The sequence below is a fragment of the Topomyia yanbarensis genome, chromosome 3 (genome assembly GCF_030247195.1).
Source record: "Topomyia yanbarensis strain Yona2022 chromosome 3, ASM3024719v1, whole genome shotgun sequence".
NCBI classification, from domain to species: Eukaryota; Metazoa; Arthropoda; class Insecta; order Diptera; family Culicidae; genus Topomyia; species Topomyia yanbarensis.
Genome location: NC_080672.1, coordinates 421,618,844 through 421,642,923, shown reverse-complemented (window position 1 = coordinate 421,642,923; position 24,080 = coordinate 421,618,844). Strand labels below are relative to the sequence as shown.

The window sequence follows — 24,080 nt, the reverse complement described above, 5'->3', positions numbered from 1 at the left end:
AACTGACAACCAGCACAAAAAATGACGATAAAGACGGATTTACAACAGCGACCCATAAGAGCAAGAAATAAATAAAAACTTCCGACTTCGAACATCTTGAAAACTGTACCGATCAAGATATGTACGTGAACGATAACGCGAGAGAATGCGACTAATGTGCTGTCTCCCAAGTTGCGGTGGACAAAACAGGTAATACATCATCGTCCAGAAAAAAGTTCTTCACATTCAGAAGCAAGCTGCATTCACAAGACCCTCCTGTTTATTGTAACTTTGTGTTATTCTTTTATTTTGACATTAAATAATAATGACTTAAATGGCACTATAGCATTTAAAATGCTAAGCTCTTCGATTGGAGTTCGACATGCGATTACTAATTTCGACCTCGAATCTGCCGAACTACGTGCTTTCAGAGCAGCCTGACTGTCAGAGCAAAGATAGATTCTTTTACCGCGAATTCCCTGTTGAAGTGCCGATTGTACGTCACACAGAAACACATCTGTTGATTTTATGTTCAAGAGTACCTCCAGTGCAGCAATAGGTGTTGTCGAGAACACACCAGTTGTCGCCCTAAAGATGGTTTAACTTTGATTGGATATTCATAACTTTTCCCCTCTGCCACCAAACAAGGCACCCGTATGCCAGTATTGGTCGAATAATTGTTGTGTAGTTCTGCTGAATATACTTGGGTTTGAGTTTCCAAGATTTGCCGAAAGCCCGTCTACATTGGCCGAAAGCCATGCAAGCTTTCTTGATTCTGAAATCGACGTGAGCTGTACAATTAAGTTTTGTAGTAAGTACTTAACATGATCTGCGAAAATAATTTCGACTCCAAGAACTGTAACGGACGAGCTCCGGTCGTAAGCCTTGCGTGAAAAGAACCAGTGATGTTTTATTTGAATCAACTGATAGTCCAACTCGAAGCCACCATTACTCAACAACACATAAGTCTTGCTGCATCGAAGCAAAAAGTGTTGTAATACAAATACTGGTGATCATTATACGATAATCATCGGCGAAAGCATATGTCGGAAACCCCAGCTCATTAAGTTTCGTCAGTAAACCATCGGCGATAAGATTCCATAGAAGTGTTTCTATATCACTATTTGTCTTAACAATGAGCACATATATCGGTTACTAAGCATTGCGTGTATTTAGTTCGTTATATATGAAGATAGTCCATGACCTCGTGCTGCTTCCAAAATGGATTATAAAGACACGTTGTCAAAAACACCTTCGATATCAAAAAAAAAAAAACTCCTGCGCGGTGATGACTCCGTACAGTCTGAAAAGTGTGTGTCAAAAAGCACTTCATCGTCGTCAGACGAGTATTCATCATTTCCAGTTCTCATCGAACTGACACCGCAGTTATAACAAGTTTCTCTATAGACGTACCGTAAATCGCATACAACTGAACTTACGTCGGAACCCCAAGGGATTCTGGTCGTTTGTTACCACTAAGAGGAAGGAAACTGGTCTCCCATCTGAAATGTTTCTCGACAACGATGCAGCTTTCTCTGCTGAAGATAAGTGCAGCTGTTTTGCACGGCACTTTTCGAGCGTCTTCTCTCAAGATTCGGCATCGCCTGAGTTGATTGACAACGCTGTTCGAGACGTCCCTTCTGACATTTTCAACATGGATGTTTTCGTCATCGACGATGAAATTTTTCGTTCGGCTATCCAGAAGACAAAAGCGTCCTTTGATCCCGGTCCGAGTATTATGCCTGCAGCTGTATTAAAAAAATGCTCGGACATCTTGGCTACACCACTCGCGCAACTTTTCAATATGTCGCTTCAGCAGCAAACGTTTCCAGTGCACTGGAAATGTTCGACACTAATCCCTGTTTTCAAAAAAGGCGACAAGCGTAACGTTGAAAATTACCGTGGAATTACTTCGCTTGGAGTTGAATCAAAACTGATTGAGTCACTGATTAACGAAACACTATTTGCTTCCTGCCGACACTATATTAGCACCTGTCAGCATGGTTTCTATCCTGGCCGTGCGGTGGAAACCAATCTAGTGAGCTTTACGTCATTTTGTATGGACAATATGTGCAAAAAACTTCAAGTGGATGCGATATATACTGATTTGAAATCCGCCTTTGACAAAGTGAATCACGATATCCTGATTGCCAAACTGAAAAAACTTGCCTGCATGACTAGGTTTTGTGAGTGGCTTCGATCGTATCTCGTTCATCGTCAAGTTGCTGTTAGTATTGGCACTGCTCAGTCTGAATGCTTTTCAAACAGCTCTGGAATTCCTCAAGGTAGTATACTTGGACCGCTGCTATTTTCGCTGTTTATTAATGACGTGGCTAGTATTTTAAATCCTGGTGGCAAACTATTTTTCGCTGACGATGTTAAACTATATTACGTAATTCGTGATCAGTCCGACTGCCTGGTACTGCCTGGTTTTGTGCATTCCCAAATGCAGTGTCATCAGCTTTCATCGCACTAGGAACACCATCCTTTTTGATTATAATATTTCTGGAAATCAACTACAACGTGTTGACTACATCAAAGACCTTGGAGTAATACTGGATTATAAGCTAACTTACCATCGTCGCTTCTCTGCTACAATCGACTAGGTTAATCGACAACTGGGATTCATGTTTAAGATATCCAACGAATTTCGTGATCCTTTGTGTTTTAAAGCTCCTTACTGTTCATTAGTGCGTTCGATGTTAGAATTTGGAAATGTCGTTTGGAATCGTTACCATGCTGTTTGGATCAATAGGATCGAAGGCGTTCAGAGACGGTTTGTCAGATATGCTCTGCGTTTCTTGCCATGGAGTGATCCGCAAAACTTGCCGCCGTATGAAGACCGCTGTCGTTTGTTAGGCTTGCACACCCTTGCTGAAAGGAGAATGAAATCGCATGCAGTCTTTGTGGCCAAAATACTCCTGGATGAATACGACGTACCTGACCTACTAGCACAAATGCATTTCTATGCGCCATCTCGTACTCTTCGCCAAAGAGTGATGCTTGTTCCTGAAATGAGACCAACTGACTATGCTGCCAACAGTCATATCATCGCAATGGTTCGGAGGTTCAACGAGTTCTCCGAATTATTTGATTTTAACCTCACCGCATCTGGATTTAGAAGACGAATTGAATCACACTAGTTTTAGGAAATTTCATTAATTTTTTTTACAAATACAAATACAAATTAAAGTCTTTAGACTTCATAAGTAACTTATTCAATCCACTAGACTTGAGCCATTTGTGCAGAGGCTCTTCCAACCGCTTCGATCAGAGGATTGAAGAGTTTGCGAGCCAACTTAAATGCCTCCAATCCGACCCTGCGCCTGCGATTAGCAGCTCTTCTACATAACTTTTTGAGTTCAACAAGTATTGCATTCCACTAAGGGGTTCGTTTAGAAACACGCAAAATTTCGAAGCAGATAAGACTCTTGGTATGTTGCTACTATGAGTGAATTTGTTTTATTCACGACCTCGTCCAAGTCACTTCGATATTCAATCGTTGAAAAATATCCATGAAACCTAGTCGTCAAGCCCTCTTCTTAGATTTAATATTAAGATATGTTACGATATCTGGCAAGACGTTTAAATGATCAAAGACGTTGTACTTATGATCAGATAATGATGGTTTGAGCTCATTTGCTACGAGCCAGTTTGCCAACTCATGCGTAATATCGTCAGAGCAAAGAGTTACATCTAACACATCTTCTCTGCCAGCTCGTGCACGTGTTGGGCGATTTCTACATTAAGTATGTGTGGATATGTACTGCCTAAGCCTTCCATAAATTCGGTGCCTCTTAATTTGATATCTGAGCTGCCCCAAATTATGTGATGGGCATTTGCCTCACCACATATTATGAATGAGAACTCACAACCCTTTTGAAATCATCAGAAGGTGATGGTTCATTATGCGGCAAGTATTTCTTGTTTATGTTAATGACAGTAATATTGACTGTGATAGCACAAATATCGCGAGTTGTGAGGTCGGGTATATAACATGTGTTAATAGCACTATTCGCAAGTACGGGGCATTTCAAGTGGATTTGTCATGTCATTTTTGTTGAAAGCTGCAAAGACGGGGTTAAGTAGCTTTCCAACATAGAAGTTTTCTTGATGGAAATACGGTTCTTGAACCAAAGCTTTGAGATAGATTCATAGTCGCTGTACGTTTATGCTGAAGATTGATTTGTGCTGCTCTAACCATACTCGATCACAGCACTACACCTTTGATCATCAGCACTTATTGTGCAGAAACTAGAAGATACCAAACACGTTGTCCTATAAACGCCTATAGCAAACCCAGAAATGGGTATTAGGGACATGACCATCATTTGAATCCTTCGATTTGCGAAGAAACAAACGTCCATTGAGATTTGCTTAACACAGCAAGGCCAAGAACCACGACACTCCGTGCGCGACTGGCATATTTCAGTCCAGCCAGCCTTTCAACCCTCAGCTCAGAGAAACACATCGCAGTGGCGTAGTAACGATAATTTTCGGAGGGGGGGGGATGTATATAAGCACTAGATCCTGATCTTATCACTCAGCCCCTCTCTGGGTGAAAAGATGAGGGTCAGGTTGGCAGAAGGTTGACCTACTAAAAACTCCGCACAAGTACTCCTGAGTGATCTATTTGGACTACCTCTTCTCCTTATGCCTCGGGATCGCTGGAGGTGACTACTTCGGTGGAGGGTTGGGCTCATGCATTTACAACTCTCAATCCTAGTTGTTGCTCCTAGTTCACTGATTTGCTTCCCGCTCGTAACTGGACTTTGCGCATTGTTTGTGCTAGGCGGAAACGCATGTTCTCTGTACCCGCTTCGATGGAGAAAGTTACTTGATGACAATTCGACGGCATCTCACTGCGTCGTTTGGGGCCGCAATTCCATTCGCGGGGGCCCTGCCACTACTCCAGGGCATTCGTTCTTGCATCACAGTACTTCTTCTCACACCAATCACCTATTCTCCGGCGATGCACTTAGATTACACCGACGGAGAGTTCCCCGACGTATCTGCTACGACCAGTCTCCTTCCATTTCGTATATTCTTTTCATGGTAGCATTCACCATCCTCAGGCAGCGAGATGCAGATGGGGATCATCCCGGCAGTGACGCATTCCGCCATCGACGGTACGTACTCGCTACACGAACAGTCATTAGGCGAAATGTGTTTGTCAACTTAGTCCGCACCAGTCCGCGCCAGAACGCCATACGCTGTACCAGTATTGAGGATGTGACACCCGCCAGGAGACGTCTCTTGCTGCACTTTACTGCTCCGATGTTCGAAATAATCCTTGCCACTGTGTTAGTTGTCCTAGCTACTTTCTCACAAACATAATCGACGTGGATATTGAATTTTAACCGATCGTCGACTATCACATCCAGGGTCTTTAGCGCACGCATCGATGGAATTAGGAGTTGGAATTTTTATGGTTGCTGACCCCGTTTAGTGGTTTTGTGCAGCACTACGGCAATAGCCACTCAGCTGGCACTGTTGAACGCGTTCTACGCCTCGATATACCGTTGAAATTCCTTTTCGGAATCCCAACTGCCTCTGCGATAGCCCCTATTCACTTTCAGCGTAGTTCACCAGCCTGTTGAGGATGACCCTTAGCAGAAGTGTAACTAGAGTATCCAGCAGGCATATACGTTGCTAGATCTCCTGGTAGGTTCCCCGGCTTTGGCAGCAACAGATCTTCCGTCCACCTTATAGGTATCCTTCGTCCGGACATTTCTATAGTACTGTCATGAACATGTCCGGAAACGCCAGGATCGCAGTCTTCACGTTGGAGACACCATCCGAAGCAGGAGCTTTCTTCGCTATAAGTCCTTTTTCTAGTGTAAGGAACCGGTCGTTGGAGACCCGTTTGTCGCCAACATTTCCACCGTCTGCGACGACGTACCATGCGAACAGTAAGCGTTGTCCCAGGAGTTGGCGTCTATTTCTCTTCATAGCTCATTATAGCCGGTGGACTTGCTCAACACTCTCAAGTTTAAAAGCGGCCTTTGCCTCCCAGAATATTACCTTGCGCTCTTCTCTAGCTGTCCCTGATCTTGCTATCGGAACGCTATCTGGGCGCTGAATCTTTCGTTCCACCAATACGCCGGACACCGGCAGTTCCACTCTCTCCCTAGTATTTCGGAGAGCTAGGCATTCGGAATTGGAGCGGTGCTGTCTGCATGAAGTGCTTCGACCCTTGTCGAAGTACTCCAGCGGCGGGAAAACATTTGATTCCTTGACAAATGAATCTTGAGAGTCATTCACGTTACTCTGGTTGTGTGTTCTCGTCGTTTTTGGTACTAACTTTCTCGCTAATGGTGCTGGCTGTTGATTTGGAGGTATTGGACGCAGCTTTTCTAGTTGTCATGATTTTGTGAGCAGTACCCGCAAATTTGGCAACTCGTCGCTGTTGTGCTATCTTATAACAAAAGCCATTTTGGGATAAACTGAGTTAGATATGCCACATTAATTGTTTAAAAAAATCTCTACAAGGTGGCGTTTTCAGAATTTTGACATTCTGCTTAGTTACTGAGATATAGCGAAAAACGCGCTGAGAAATTTTTAATTTTTTGCTTCAAATGACTGTGTCTGGGGATTGGCTCAAGGTATCTTGATGTGTAAGATGTTTTATGTGTAAAACTATTTGAGAAACACAATGGCATAATCATTTTCAAAACAAAAATACACGAAATGCGAGAAAAATGCAGTTTAAGTTTTAAACTAGAAATATAGCATATTTAGCAACACTGTAACCAGTGCTGTGCAATCTCACAATGGTCTTTGAATTGTGACGGTAAATATGAAGTGACCGTATCACCCCAAAAATGACCGTTATTTCATTTCCATTATCCTCGGATCGTGTTTCAGTTAATTATCTCTCACAGAAGCCGTGCGAGAGAGAACGCATTGAAATGATAGACAGATTGAGTACCATTTATTTTGTATTGGTATAGTAAACGAAATATTATCAGTGTATTGTATTCAGGCAGCATGCGGTGCTTTATTGCTTTTTTCTCCATCTTTCAGTTTATTTTATGCCTAGCTATTTATGTGAAACCTGTTTGCTAATTCTAGCTCGTTGTTTGTAATAAGATGACCGTCATAACCGTATTTATATTGGTAATAAAATGACGGTCAGTTTCTATTCCTCTCAATAATAATTCCAATGAGTGAGAGATTCAGAAGAGAACCGTTTGAGTGTTGTCAATTCATTGGAATGAGAACCGTAACTCAATAAGCATCGCTTACTGTTTTAACCGATAACCGTTTCATTCTCTTTTGTCTAGCAGGTTTGCCATCAGTACCGTGATGGAGCTCAGCACTGACTGTAACCAAAAATAACTATTTTTTCTAGATTCCCTGACTTTCCTTCAAAATGCATATCACCGATTGTTTACAAACAAACTAAATAAAGCCAAAGATATTAAACAAAATAATTATTAATATTTGATGATTTTTTTCCATGAAAAATTTCCATGCACGACTATGACACGCCATACAAATTTAGTCATCAATACACACTTATGCTACGTGTGAGTGCGACTTTTGTTTACATTTCGCAACATAGTCAACCGATCTTCGTAATATTTGACATACTAATACAGAATGGACAGAAGCATCAATTGTCTTCTTTGAAATGTTTGTAACATGTATAAATTTCAAGATATTCAATATCAAACGCCCAAGCAACACGGTATGTTGATAAGCTGCTTTTACAACACCAATGCCACACATTAATTTGTGAAAATATTACTGCAGCAAGCGTTATTCAACTGTTATGCAATTCAAAAACCGCAAGAGGCGGAGCTTATAGGCAACATGTTCATTTGTATCGAATGATGTACCAAGAATCATAATAACAACAAAGATTGTTGCAATAATGCTAGCGTTTGCTTTGAAAACAACTTTGTCGAAATGAAATGAAACTTAATGTGTTTCATGAAATTGTTATGCAAACAAAGTATAAATATTATGTTCACATTCAAATATGACAATATCATTAATGTGGGTGAAAATGTTTAACCAACAAAATTGAATCGAGTAATTTTTGAAAATACTTTGATATTTTTAAAGGGCCTTAAAACATCGTTGAAATAACTCAATAAATTTTGTACTTATTTTTTGAATTATTTATCGTACGCAAAGAACTGTGCTCAAATATGCTTTTTTCGAGAGTAATCAAAAATTTGAAGCATATTAATGATGAAAATTTTGGGTTCCGATCAAAAAATCTATGCATATTAACTGTTCGTCAGCAACTTTAATCGAGAAAGAATTCATTCTATCAATAAATATGGCGGTTGTTTTTATTTCTACTATGTTACAAACCGAAGTTGAGTAAAAGTTTTATAAGTGTATCCGGAATCAAATTTGCTGACAAGTTGAATAATAATGTTATCTCCAGTTTACGCGATGATGCTTGCAACAAAATTGTTTTTGCTGTGCAATAGAGTCACAAACACGTTGCAAAAAATATCAATAATATGTGTCAAAGTTGATTGTTTCAGAAAACATAAGCACCACCAATAAATAACTAAGATGTAACGTGCAGCAGCTGTGTTTCACACATGCAACAGTCATGTTTTTTGTAATTCTGTTGTCATTGTAATGCAACATTTAACTTTTGTTGTTTTTCTAGGACATGTTGCAAGTGCTGCTTGGGACTTTAAAAGATCTTTTTCTCGAAATGTGCTGAATGGCGCTTGTCATAAAATAGCACTATCTTCGTTCACTGAGAACTGTCTTGGATTTGCGGTTTATAAATTTTCCTTTAAGGTTCCTGTGCATCCCGAGCAATCGAAAAGGCCATAATTCCCACATGCTTATGGTCCAAATTCACCTCCGCACTGCGTGATGTTTTGAAAGTGTTTGAAACGGGTTCAACCCACGCAAAAAAAAACCATCACCATGGTCCGGTAGATTCTATGTAAAAACTATCTTCTGGTGAAATTTAGAGCGGTATGGTGTATTAATCTTTCCTTGTTATGTGTAAAGTGCGATGTTTTGTAAGGTAGAGTGAGGTAGGAAGGAGTAGGTCGATCCAAAAAAAAACACCAGTTGAAACACCTGGGAATAATTTGTCCATGTACTCTCCGTAATGCAGTCTGCGATGCAAGATTTTGTGGTCATGCCTCATCATTGCCATCGTTCATAAACACGGTGATCTTTTTTCGAACGCCGTCAAACGTAATCGCGCGTGTTAAGCTTACATACACCATTCATCTTTTTGCCTAGCCCAAATTGTTTAACGCTATTAAACCGCGCGGATGTTATGATAGAAATGATCATCCCGTAATCTTCATTTTCGCTTTCAGTGAATGTTCGACATCGCGAGTACTAATGCGGAAAGATCTGAAACCAATAAACACCATATTCAGCCGAAACTCAATTTTTTGCTTCTGAGAGTTACTCATCTTAGTGGATCACAACGGCGACCATAAGAGTTGCTTTGTTTTTTAGGCAATACGAATTTCGCGCCAAATCGTATTCAGAGTTGGCAGCACCTTCTCAGATTTTAATGAAACTTTCTGTACATGAGGAAAACGTTAGTCAAATTTTTTAATAGAAATATTGATAAAATTCTTAATTGATTCCTACACTGAAAAAAATCAATTTTAAAAATTTAAAGTCGATTTACAAAAAAAAACCATTTTTGATTTGGATGAAATTTTGTTCCAAGATAGGTAATTATATTCCATACCTACTGTCAAAAATTCGAGTTGGGCACTTTTAAGAAAACAAAGATATTTGAAAAAAACTTTTCTTTGTCCAAACTGATTTTTTTTTCTTCAGTGTATTTTTATCGAAAACTAAACCAATGAAAGTTCCAGCGCACTTCGTCTACCAAGAGCAGTGGTAATGTGAAATTTTAAACTCGATTATCTCGAAATGCCTTTTTACTAAATATGGATTTTCCGTGATCACAATTGCCGAAAAACTATCGAAAATCAATCGATACTATGCTATATTTCACCCTAAGGAGGAAAATTTGGTAAAAACCAAAATTTCTCACTAGAGTGAAAATTTGTTGGTAAAAACCAGTCTTTGTACAGGAGGGCACAAATCCTTATTTCATACTATGTTGCGTTTCGGCTTCGCCTCATCAGAAACCGACACTAACACATTGTCGGAATAGATTAGCGCCGGCTTGACACAAATCCCTTAAAACTAAAACACACTATGTGTTTCAATCAAACGACTGATCAAACGTGATGTCCCGTTCGAGCAGAAGTTCTGTTTATGCCGATGAGACACAAGCAGTGTTGCCACAATTAAATCTGTACCGGGAGTTGAAAAATCTTTTCTATCTGTACTCTTCTATAGAAAAATCTGTACCGGATTCTGTACTCAAACAATAACAAGGTTTTAAAAATCATTTTTCTTATACATATTTTTCATTCTGGGACATCAAATCAGACATTCTGACTCGGTTATTTTATTTGAGCTGGAATTCCGCAAGAAACCAGTTAGAATTCCGGATGAGTTTGACTGGGTAATATTAATATCAGCTCCAGCTTAAATTCTCGCTGCCACTTTGTTTGCAACCAAAGGTGGCCAACAGAGTGGTAGCAAGAAGCTGAGAATGAGCTGGTAATATCAGCCCCAATATCGCTCGGCTTTCACATCGGCATCGCATTCCAATGTCAGCTTCAGTTCAAGGTCAATTAGTACCAGCTCCACTTCAGATTCTTACCATCACTGCTGCCTAACTCAACGTTTACCTGCTGTTTACTGGGATGCATCGCAGAGTTAAATTATTTTACCTTGCTGTCATGTAAAAAAATCTGTACCAATCTGTACTTTTTCACAAAAATCAGTAATCTGTACCGTATAGAATCTGTACCAAAAATGCTTCAAAAATCTGTACCTTTCTAGATAAATCTGTACTTGTGGCATCACTGGACACAAGTGAAGCCGAAACTTGTCTTGGCTTAGCAGGCCTGTGCGAAAGCACTATGCTATATTTCACCCTAAGGAGGAAAATTTGGTAAAAACCAAAATTTCTCACTAGGGTGAAAATTTGTTGGTAAAAACCAGTCTTTGTACAGGAGGGCACAAATCCTTATTTCATACTATGTTGCGTTTCGACTTCGCCTCATCAGAAACCGACACTCAATCGATGTTCTTAATTTTTTTAAATTGATCGTTATTTATTTTCTCGTACTTTAACGATTCTTTTTTATGCATAATTTTTTGTTTAATGGATAAGAATTTTTTGTACAATTTTTAGAGCTAAAAACAACGATTTTTTTACTAAAAACGTTCTCGAATGCAGGAAAAATTATTATTTGTTTAATTAATCGTTAAGGTACGAGGAATACTCATATACTAATAAAAAAATTGAGCTTTGGGATTTTAGATGATCTATTGGTGTTCAATCGTGATCACCGCAAACTTCTTAAATAAAAAAGGGTTTCGAGGAAAGAGCCACAACTCCGCGAATATATTTTTATAAACTTATGCTTGTTTAGTTCACTGAAAAATGTCCTACCAAAATACTATAAGTTTGATGCAATGAAATAATTGCTTTATGCCTTTACGTAAATTCAAACTTTCTTGACATTTTTATCACAAAATGGTATGTTGCCCCTTAATCAGGAATCCCATTGAAAAGAGTTTATGTCATTAAACAATTATTCCATTATTACTTCTTTATTTTCTTGTTTAGTTCTGAGAAAGGGAAAGAAATAACCATCACTACATTATGTATTGAATTTTACATAATTATTTATATATTTTTATATATAACTATCTGTATGCATGTTATTTTGTATTATTGCTACACAAGGAAAATATTTGTGGTTCATCTTCTGAATTAGAATACCTTTTCGCCTCTACTTTGCCACCAGGAATAGGCACAAAACTGTGGAATTTCTGAGTACCAGATATTGTTTTGGCGTTATTATACAGTTCTTCGAGTTCTTTTGATATTTTTTGTACTGTTTAGTGAACATGTAGCAGAAAATTAATTTTGTAATATTTTTGTCAGTTTGTTCAACTGCCCAATTATATAACTCTCAGGGACTTGTTATGGTATTTCCATAGTCGCGAGCAAGACTGGCTCTTTTTGCCATTCGCTTGAGAGTGCCACCAATAGCATCACAGGGTCCTTTTCCAAGGGATGTTGCAAAAAATGCCATTTTGCGCATAATTCATACTTTGACTGGAATCTACACAAGCTTGCGAAGTTTTTCTTATTTTTTTATTGTGCTGGTGCTCCATCAGACATAAAATGAATTTTATAAAAAATTGTCAATTGTTTCATAAAATTTATCATTTTTGAGATAAAGCAATGAACTGCCTTCATTCAAGTTTGTTATGAATATATAACAAATTCGTTACTGATACTTGTTGCATGTATCAGGCAACTAGCAGTTGGGAAAATGGATTCTGAGATAATTATGACTTGCATTGGGTGAGTTTTCGATAAAAATACACTGAAAAAAAAATTCAGCTTGGACAAGGAAAAGTTTTTTTCAAATAACTTTTTTTCTTTAAAAGTACCCAACTTGAATTTTTGACGATAGGTAGGGAACATAATTACCTGTCTTAGAACAAAATTTCATCCAAATAAAAAATGTTTTTTTTTTTGTAAATCGACTTTAAATTTTTAAAATCGACTTTTTTCAGTGTGGGACTCGATGAAGAATTTTTCCAATATTTTTATTCTAAAATTTGACTAATTGTGTAAAAATCACTTTTATAACATTTTTTTAGGATTTGTCATTTTTAGACTATAGTCATTTGAAAAAATTGGTAAAAGAAGTTTGGCCCTTTTCGAAAGACAGTCTAGATAATTTTTGGAAAAACAAAGTATGCAAGGTGACTTTTTGTGACAAACCTCTCATGTACAGAAAGTTTTATTAAAATATGAGAGGGTGCTTCCAACATTTGTTCGAGTTGGCGCGAAATTCGTCACAATGCACACTAGATTGAAATAACTGTTCTTTATCGCATTCTGTGCTATAGGGAGTGTACCGAGCATCGTTACTAGAAATAAGCTCAGTTTAGAAAGCGAATTGTGTCCGATTCATTCACAAAAACAGAATCGACTATTTATCGATTCAGTGACTCATTGGGAAGACTAAAGAAAAGTTATCCGTTTGATTGTAATTTAGAGCATAAGAGAGAGAGAGAGAGATTTCATATATAAAAATAAGTGCTCATTGGATTTTCAAAGAGCACTTGATAGTCTGCTTCATTAAACCCCATGTCGTACAGAGCTACAGGGAATATCAGCGATTTGTATAAAATTTTGCGCGTCTATAGGCTACTGCACAATCTATAGAACGTCTTACTCGCAACCGGAAAAACGCATTTTTACCTCTTGGTGCAAGGCGCATTTGATTCCGTTCACCCCCTTCTATCTAAATGGACAACGTTTAACAGTTAGAGGTAGCAGTCATTATCGCACTAGGATAATTCGCTAGATGAAGATTGACGGCGGTGCTGTACTGGCGGGGACGGAAATGTTGCACGGTTGTTTTTCGCTTCATTCAGAAATGTTTGCGTTTGCTTGTATGACCACAGCGGTACATCCACGATTTGAACGCCACAAGATGCCGCCGCGTCGTGTTAAATTACGTGTACGGTACATGCGTTTTGCGCCTTTGCCGCGCTGGTCATCGATCCGATTGATAAGGCTGTGAAAATCAGATTGTCTAACTGTTCAATTCCAATGCAATTGTATGTAAAACAGATGTAGCCACTGTTGAAGTGAGTTCCACGGAACAGTAATCGTTTTGGTAAATACATATTAAACGATTTTTTGTTGTTGATGGATAATAAGCACGCTTTCTCACATGCATCCCGTAATCACACGTAAATTTGTGGCCCGTAATAAAAGGCGGAAAGGCATCCAGCCAATGCAGACACGAGCAGGTCTGGAAAGGAGGTTGCCGGTTTTCCACGCTGACGGACTGACCTGTGATCGCTGCGTTGATGGCTAAACTGAAGGTTCGGGTTTCTTTGTTCCAGTTCGTAAGCCGGTTGTGCCTTAAATTTTCATTGTTTTGCTTGTGCCGCCTAGGCTATGGATCACGGTCCGTTTCTTCTCGTGGGCATAATTTTATTTCATGTGCTAAATATGTATGGAGGATGGGTCAGTGCCTATCGTGGAACAAGATCAAGGTCGGTACGGTGGCTTTCGGCTGTGAGACGCAACTGATTGCTTATTACTCGTCAGATCTTTGCCTTTTTCCTTTGGAGTCTGCACAAAAATGTAGAAAGTTAACCGTTAATAATGATAATTATATGCATGTATGGAGATCAAAATTTAAATTTTAATCAACAATAAAATACATCAACAAATTTTGTAAGTGGTTTGGGGTACTGTGTTTGGGAAAAATAATTTTGTTAGTCATTTGCTTTTCGACTTCGTCTCATAAGAATTTAGCACCGGTTTAATACCTGCATTACGCTAGATCCAAAACGGAAACATGATTGATATTTCTAAGCAAACAACTGGTCAAGCGTGAAGCTCCCGAAGAAAAGATGTTCTGATTTGCTGATGAGACCAGTGAAACCGAAACATGGATCGGCTTAGCAAGCCAATGCGATATGCACTATGCAAATTAGACCGAAACATTCCTATAATATGGAAATGGCACCTTTCACTGCCTTGGTAAACGGTAGTGAATCATAAGACGATCTTCAGTATAAACCATCTTTCAGAACAACGATGGAATGATAAATCGTTGATGTGTTGTTTGTATACCTATGTTAATCATGAACTCATAACAAGAAGCCCTCGGATTCACGTGACTAATTCCCCTTATATTATAGAAACTATTTCAAAGCAACGGACGGTGACCCTTCAGATGCACATGAACACTCATTGTAGTACCGATTAAAAATATTTGTTAACACGAGTACAACCACGTTTTAAACGTAGCGTAATTAGAACCACAACCGTGAAATAACTTGCAAAGCGAGATCTAACTGTTTCACCGTTTGATGCTTCCAACGGCGATATGCGCTTCTAAGTGGCTTCATCCTTAGCTGCCCAGCCGAAATGCCCGACAAACAGAAGAAATTGGCTTACCTACTATCAACACAAAGCTAGGGGCTGTTATTGCCACTCTTCCCATCTATCCTCTAAGGCATGGTGAAAAATAGCTCGGTTACCGTAATTTCTCTTCTCTTATCTGACTGACCACAAGCAAAATCAACGGAACGGCTCTCGTCGTAGCTTAACTGACAGACTGACTGACTGAATCACTTGGTTCTCTATGTACTATTATACGTTTTCATGTATCTGCCATACCGTTTGATAAAAACTGCAATATACGATCGAGATTGACCAGCAGAGCGCGCAAATCATTATTTTCGATCATGATCATCATTAGCACACTACTATGGTGATCATCCTTTTGCCGTTTCTATCGTATTTTTTCTCGTAACACCTCTTAATGTTTCTACGCCCCACCGCAAACACATTACATTTTTAAGTGTTGGTGTATATGACCATTAAACACCATCGGCAGAAGAGCCGTGCGCTTGGTGATGACTTCAGACTGGCACTCGTACAAAATAAACAGTGCATTTCAATATTAATATTAATTGTACATAGAAATGCTTTCTTCACAACAAGAAACAAACACTCGGGGTGCATTATTGTTGACGATGGCTAATGGCACAAGACGCAATTCCCAGGCTTGTTGGTGCTACTGGAATATTTAATATAATGAAAGCTATTCTTAGCTATGGTGTATATTCTATGACACTTGGAACATTTGCTAGCAAGAATGAATCTCTGGGTAGAATATTGTTTGAGTCTCGATGCACTAATTGTATTCACGCTTAAAAACCAATCGCCTTTACCTCTTTCTCATATACCTTCCATAAAGGCATAACGGTCCAATTAGAAATTTCCATCAGATTGAACAAGTATATTTTAAACAGAGCTTTTCTTAGTTTGCTGTTTTTAATTATGCTTCTATACACAGTATATACAAACCACTAATACCACAGATGGGACTATTAAAGGAATATCTGTTCGATTTTTTGATTCTATATGCAAACAAGTGCTCGTGTGTTCATCGTGCTTATTTATTTTTATGTGTTTCATGTTCATGGTAAGCTGCCCAGCCAACTCATTCCATTTGGTAGCATTTGGTTAGGATGCTGGTTTTTCATTAGATCGGTGCAGCGCATTCATTCAGTTATTTTCAATTCAAATTCAATTTCAGTTTCAAACTAAATGTTGGTTCTGTCTGGCTTTGAGTAGGATTTTCTAGCAAAATTGCACCAGATATTGTTTATACAGTTCACTTATGCTTTAAAATGTAAAATATGCACCCTATACTGCTTTAATTTTTTTCACATATAACAGCTTTTGTTATTAAGGTGAAGATATGTGGAAGCCACGTTGCTAGGCACCGACTCGCTTGTTACATTGAGAAAAACTGAAATCTGAAGTGAAAATTCAAACGCAAAAATGAGAGTTTCCGAACATTTTCCTTTGGTCATCTGCACATTGGCAGAAAATTTGAAGTTTTGTTAGTAAACGATTAAAGTTTCGCGAGTGTTTTTGTAGCGGTGTGTGAATAAAGTGCATTTGAAAAAGTGCAATGAAAACGAGAAGAGGAAAAATAAGCGTGTTTCGAAAAGAAACCCCAAGTGAAGAGGGGTGATATTTTCACACAAAATAGAAGCTACAGATGGCATTCCGTCAAAAACTCGGATTGATTGTATAGGAAAATGTTCTAGCTTCCTTAAGTAGCAGTTTCGTGGCACACCAGCAAGGTTAGTGTGTTGAAAAACGTATTTTTATATTTGTTCATGTCAGATACATGGTTAGGCAGGGGAGAGGGGTGTGTGCGGCGTAGCAGCTATGTTGTGGCTCGCATGTATAATGTCCTTAAATGAATTTATATTTCCTCTGAACTGAAGGCATTCGATTCTGCGTAAAACTTCAGTCAGCTTGGAAGTGAATGAATAAGGGAGGCGTTGAAACTGAAGACTGATTTCGTTAAATGCGCTGGATTTTTTTTAAAGAATCGCAACTTTTTAAAAATGAACTTCACTCTTTTGCAAGAGTCGATTCTTTCCATTGACTCGCGATTCACTCGTCCAGCTCTATCACAGACCTACCACACGGAAAAAATCCATTCATAAATTCATGAACAAAAGGTCACGATTTCATGAAATGAACGATTTACGAAAACCATGACCAAGTTCCTGAAATTATAAATATTAAACCTCGTATTCATGAAACTATTTGTGTTTTCTAAAAACCAGTTCGCCCGGAATATATACATGGCGTTACATTAGAATTGTTGGTTGGGGTGCTGTTGTTGTTCCCTGGACATGTTTAGTTTTTGTTGTGATTCTTGTTCATGATTTGGTAATACACAGTCGACAGTCAAACGTTGTTCATGATTTCAAGAGCTTATGAGCTTATTCGCGATTCTTGTGAATTCTCATGACGTTAGCGGGATTAAAGTTCATGATTTCATGATCTTAGTCGTGATGTTCGTAATTTCCATTCACATTATCGTGATATTTTAGTAGAGTTCTTCATGTTTATGATTTCAGGATCTTAGTCACGATTTTTGTAATTTCTGTTCATGTTATCATGATATTTTATTTTAGAGCTTACTTTCAAAGAGTAATGTTAATGATATCAGCAGTTTTATCATGGTATTCGTAAATTCTCTTCGCCTTATCGTGATTTAATACTTTTTGGTTACTAATGGTTTTTTTTTGCTCGGAATACCGTGACAATATGAACTGGATTATTAAAATAAGACTCATTCGCGTTATCTGGTTCTGTGAACTATATCACGCTCACTATTTTGGGTTCTCAGTGAAGTTTTCGTTTTCTGTCCGGACATCACAATGAACCTTATCAAATGAATAACGATGTTCGAGGTTCTAATAGTTTTTTTATATCTACTGCTCATACCTATTACTGGTCGCTAGCAGCTGGGTATTTCATAAAAAAGTGCATGGAACAAAAATGATTCCACGAATAATACTCCAGCTTTTGTGATAGAGTTCACATAAAAATTTTATTATCATGTAGCATGAAATTGTAAATGATTAGGGATATCTTTTAAATATCACAAGCACGTTAATAGATACTAGATAGGTCGTAAATCATGTACTAGGAATCATGAACCAGTTCACGAATACATGAATAATATTTTATGATTTCGTGAACTATTTCACGAAAACGAATGGTAAGTTGTGACTATTATACTAGGTATCATGAACCGGTTCACAAATACATGAATAATATTTCATGATGTCGTGACCTATTTTACGAGCATGGATATTGGATCCTAACTAATATATCAGGAATCATGAACCAGTTCACGAATACATGAATAATATTTGATGATTTTGTGAACCATTTCACGAGCACGGATATTGGATCGTGACTAATATATTAGAGATCATGAATTAGTTCACGAGGATTGAATGGATTCATGAATAAAATTCCGAATTTCGTGAAATAGTTAACGAAAAAATAACCAGAATATTTTGATTTTGTGAACTATTGTTCCTATAACTATGAAAAAATCATGAGTCAATATTTGGTTTAATGAATAATGTTCATAAAGCTGTGAACTAGTTCTTGGCGGAAGCCGTGACTGAAGTTAAAAAAACAAAATCAAATATTTCTACTAATGAAGGCGTTATGCGGGCGTTACTGAAGGGAAATTGAACATAATTATAAAAGCTATGATTTTTGGTCATGGTCCTGTTTTCGTAAAAACGTGATTGTTCCAGAATTCATGGCACTTTATTCACGATTTTGGGAACAATTTTTTTTCCGCGCAAAGATAAAACTCGAGGTTACCAATGTGTCGCAAAAGTTTAACGGCCAACGTTAAATTATCATGCCCGTTACTATTCGTGCTAACCGCAAGGGGCGCGCAACCGTTTGACATAATTGACAAAAGTGTTCAAACACACACTAATACGCAGTTGTTATTGTTGATATTGTTATTGTGCCCAATTGACTGCTTTAGAAGGAAACAGGAATAAAATAGGGTCTTTACAATTATATTTTATAATCGTTGATCGTGAAAATAAGATTCCGAATAAGTATGAGAAAAACGAGGATGTTTATCTTCTAGAAGATGGTTTGGGGGTACAATGTTTGGGGGAAACAGAGTCTCATATCCAATCGACTCTTTGGACACAAATTTTATCTTGATGGCTGCATACAACTCTGAAACTGATTTTGCATAATGGCACAATGCCAAATCAGACCAAAACACCGAAGCACCACAGTCTTGTCTAAAACAGGTAGTCGGTGTTTTTGAAGGCACTCTTTGTGGTAAGTCGGAAGTCAGATTTATGTCACAATCGGAATTATGAACCAGGGCGTTCATAATTTCAATAGCGGCGTTCATAATTTCAATTGCGACATAAATTTGACTTCATTTGCCGCAACTGCAGATTCAGAATTGCCCCCTTATTTTGTCTGCATTTAATGTATCAAAAAGTTTAAAACTTCGGCGATAGACTTCTAAACTAGTAATGTTCGTCCATCTATCAATGAAGATTGGCATTTATTGACATATAAAAACATTCCACGTCAGATTTACAACTAAAATTTTAATTCCTTTTATTTTTTTTGCATTCTTTAGCTAAAAATAATTGGCACGTATTTTTTGTTTTTAACTTTCATGAACACGTTATCTAGTGTTGATGTTTATTTTTAGATAAAAGCTACGCACGGTGGCTCCAAACCCTAAAAAGATGGTTAAAACTTTTTTTTTACTTTCATTGATATTAGTTGAAGTTACTTCTGCAAAGTTTCGTGAAATATGATTACTCATCAAAATCAATTAGTACTTTAACCTTTTCATGCTCATTTTGTTTGTGAACAAACATTTTAAAAAGCTATAACTTTTGATTGAGGCAAGGTTTGCTCACAATAACAAGTAAGGCTAATAAATGTGACTGTCGCCTTTCATTTGAGCATTAACAGTTACAAGGATCAGCTCTAGAACTGAAATTATTGCAATTAATCTGATTAGATTCCGATGGAGCAGTGCTGCCAGGGACAGTTTACGTTGTCGACGGAAAATGAATTTTTCATATATCTTCGTTGTGTTGTAATATTATTGAAAATTGTTAAAACTTATCAATTTAGACTGTCTTTGGCTACGTTTTCCACACAATCGGACTATTGTAAATATTCTAGGAGAATTGTATTGAGCATTGGAAGATAAAAATTGAGCAGCTTCTAGCACTGCGAGGACAGCACCTATCTTTATGAAAAATAGCTTTTCGTGTTTCTTGGCCCCGTTTTCATAAAAAAAATAGTTTTGAAACCTCACATGCACTAGAAAAAAGTTAGGCATGAAAGGGTTAATACTCCTACTTCCAGAAATCTTTTTCTATTAAACATTAAAAAATATTTCCTTTGCTACCTTGTAGATCAGTTGATTTGTAGTAGCTTTGCTGAATATTCATCTATTAATATATTTGGCGGATTTACATCCATATATTGGTAGGGATACCTTACAATCCTTAATTATAAAATTTTCGACATTTTATCCATACAATGAATTTATATCACATAGGTATATTCTAGAAAGTTTCAGACATTAATAAATTATATCATTATACTGAACATACTGATTTATTTAAATGACAAGTTCTGGAAATAACCGAATTGTTTTCCGAAATATTAAGAATACTACAATACAAAGATGATTAAGGTGAGGTTCATGTTCTTTTGGACGCAAATAAGGCAAAGTTTGTTAATTTTTTAATTGTTGAAACAATTCCACAAAAACATTAACAAACTTTAACATAAGAACTTTCGGTTTTGGTGGTTAAATATATTTATTATTCAAGACTGGGTGAAATTCAAAATGGTGGCTTTAAAGTGGCGATTACCATCTCTTTGCGCGAAACATGGTCTGAAAACTACGAGCCTGTAGTCTCTTGTAGTAAACTAAAATAAAATATAGCTGTAATGAAATTCCGATATCATCAAATTTATATTGAAAATAACAATAACAGCGTGCGGTAGGACGGGATGGCCCCCTCCAACTTTAGGGTGGTGTTGAAATATTGATTTGCTTTCTAAAATAAGTGATGATAGTTCACAGAATAAGTGGGCCATATTCATGTTCACACTAAATTATTATTCGAAAGTCGAATTGAAAAAGAAAGCCATTGTTCTGTTGACTTTTCTAAAGGCGCCAGAAGACCACGCTACGGCCCCGTCAGTCATAAAATTCATAATAAAAATGGTGTTATTCTGAATAATAAAGCAGATAAAATAATAGTGTTTGAAATTTCAACTGCAGGGACTTCAAAATAGCGAAGATTGTACCAAAAATTATCGCTTGTTTTCCCTGTTTCATACACAAATGGTACATATGGTGTGGTTATGGGCAGTAAAGCAGATCACATCTTGATTTGTCGTGGTGAGTAGCGAAGCTCTTTTTAATATTTCTATAAAAGAGAATCTCTTTAGAGAATGCTTCAGATTCGCTGTTATATATCATTTAGACTCTCCCAACAATAGGCACACATTTCAGCTTTTTTCCATGCAAAAGTCATCCTCATGATTATCTGTGCACTTACCTACGGGCCATATTGCTTCAATGACCGCTTTGTATTTACTGCAAAGCATGACGTGCGGTGCAAACAGTCGCATCAGGAAGACGAACCTTACCAAAGAAAACATAATCAAGTAAAGCAGTCCCGCCAAAGGTCACCCGATACGAGTCTGAAGAAACACACAATTTTGTCCCATCCAGTGAAATATTCACTCAAAATCGTCGCTCACTAGAGCAAAAGGTTTTTGAAACAACCAACTCTACGATTCAGTAGATCCACCCACTTTAAACTCGAATCGGTGACCACACCGTCGATCTCAACTTTGAGAGCGGGCTTGTAGACGTGGTAGTCATTTATATTCTGGTTGCAGTTTAAAATCGAAATGGTGAACTTGCACCTTTCGGTTTTTATCCTATTTTCAGCGAACGCAACTAAAGCGCAACTGGTGGAGATGATGCGCAACTTGATTCTCTAACATGTAGACAAGATGCGCATTAGTTGCCCACTCTGCAAATAGGGAAAAAAGCAAAAGGCGCAAGATCAATATTTCGATTTTCAACTGCAACCAGAATAAAAGATTTGTCGCCAAAAACGTCATTTGCTTGCTTTAGACAGGATATAACAATTCTGAGCTTATCTGGGTAATCTTTCAAGATACACGTCACGGCTGAATATTTCTGCTTCTGTTATTTCGAATTTTGACCCGACAGTAGATCAGATGGTCCGACTGAGTTCAATGTCCATTATTTTAAACGGGAAATCGCAGCTTTTGATTACGAATCTTGTTCGACATTCATTTTTCAATCTGCTGGGTCTTTTCAGGAGAGCTCATTTATGAACGTGCCTAGAGCCCTAGAGCAAACTTAAAGAATACGAAATTACGGGCGTTTAATTAAATTGACAGACAAGTCATGTAATAGTTAAGCAAAAATGAGGACACTCTTTACTTGTAATGATTATTACCGATTTTCTTTGCAACCGACACAAAGCATTTGTAAAACCTTCATCAGTAACAGATCATAAAAGCATCTTTGATTTACTCGCTTGTGCAAAAAGATGGGTGGGTAAAATCATCAAAAATGACATAGTTTTACGTTTGATTTTAGTTTTACATGTCGTTGAATTTTACGAGTCACATAATTTTACTCCACATGTGGCGTTTGTTTAAAATGTTGAAGGGTGTAATTTTATGGCACTGCGCATGAAAAGTACAACTTTTTATGTAAAATTAAACAGAACACGGTTATATTTCGTCAATTACGGTTTGTTAGATTGTGGCAAGTTTGGAATTACGCCAATGATAAAATTCAGATTTTTTTGTGTGTAGGTTCTTAAGAATGTTTTTCTAATTTATTATGAATCTCCAAGTAGTAAAAGTTATAGCGTTTTTCACCTTGCTCCCTTACAAGGACCTGGGCAGATGCTTGAAACTTTAAACGTGAATTTCTCGAAATAATGTTTTTTTTTTCAAAAACGTCTTTGCGGTGACTATGATTGCCGAAAACCGATGAAAAAAATTGAGTTCTATTTTTTCGTCAAATTTTCTTATCAATGTTATGCATTTTTTAATATTTTTTTTCAGATAAAAGTAACAGCTTTTTCGAAAAAATCGTCCCCGTTCGCAAAAATAAAAAAAATATATTTACAATGAATCGTTCAAGGATACCACAAGTGCCCATACTAATGATTTTTTTGTTTTTATGCTTTCAGTTGATCTGTTAGACAGGAATCGTAGTCACGGCAAACCTTTTTGATAAAATATGGCTTCATACCTTTGCAAAATTTCAAACTTTTCCCTTTTTTCCTGCACCTGAACTAATGACATCCCATAATATACACAATGTACTGATGTTGATTTACAGTCCCTGAATGGATGCTCTGTCCGTCGCCTTCAAATGCCTAGCATCAACTGATTCCACGAATATACAATTTATGATTTGTGGACTGACTGACTGTTTCGAGCAAGCATGATCTAAAAACGAAATCAACATAAGTGTATTCTTGCTGACGAGAGCAGCCTTCTATAACACTTTCAAGTTATCTAGATAAAAACCAAAGTTGTTTAAATATGACTAAATTTTACCAGAGATACTTTACCGAAGCTAATAAACCGCCAGAATTTATACCCAGAGCACTAACGCTTCTGTTCGTCAGAAATAGTTTTCTGCACCGCTGAGAGAACCTTTGAAATAGAAGAGAGAGTTCAAAAGGTAGTCATAGAGAGCAACTAAAACGGTGCAACTAGTTGCATCTTTGAGTAAATTCAAATAAATACTGAACTTTGTGAAAAGTTCTGTCATTTCATAGCTTTCTGAAGCTTGAGGTCATATCGATTGTTTCGATCTAAATGTTTTACTAAGATCGAAACAATTGATACAGCCAGAAGCGTTAGAAATTAGATTCTTTAAAAAAAGGGGCGGTTTCAAAAAGTGGAATCTAATCTGAGTTCAATACATTTGGTTTCAAATGAAAGGTATATCGGTTCAGTTTCCTGTGAACGAGCGGATTTGGCCATCCGTGACTACCGGGAATTCATCCCAACCAAAAAAAAATCCTTTTTCCTC

At 37.5% G+C, this 24,080-nt stretch overlaps 1 protein-coding gene across 5 annotated transcripts in view; it reads left to right on the top strand.

Annotated features, from left to right (window-relative positions):
- The window catches only part of LOC131692963 (guanine nucleotide exchange factor DBS), a 382,061-nt gene that overhangs the window by 303,593 nt on the left and 54,388 nt on the right, over positions 1 to 24,080 (top strand). The window lies entirely within an intron of this gene.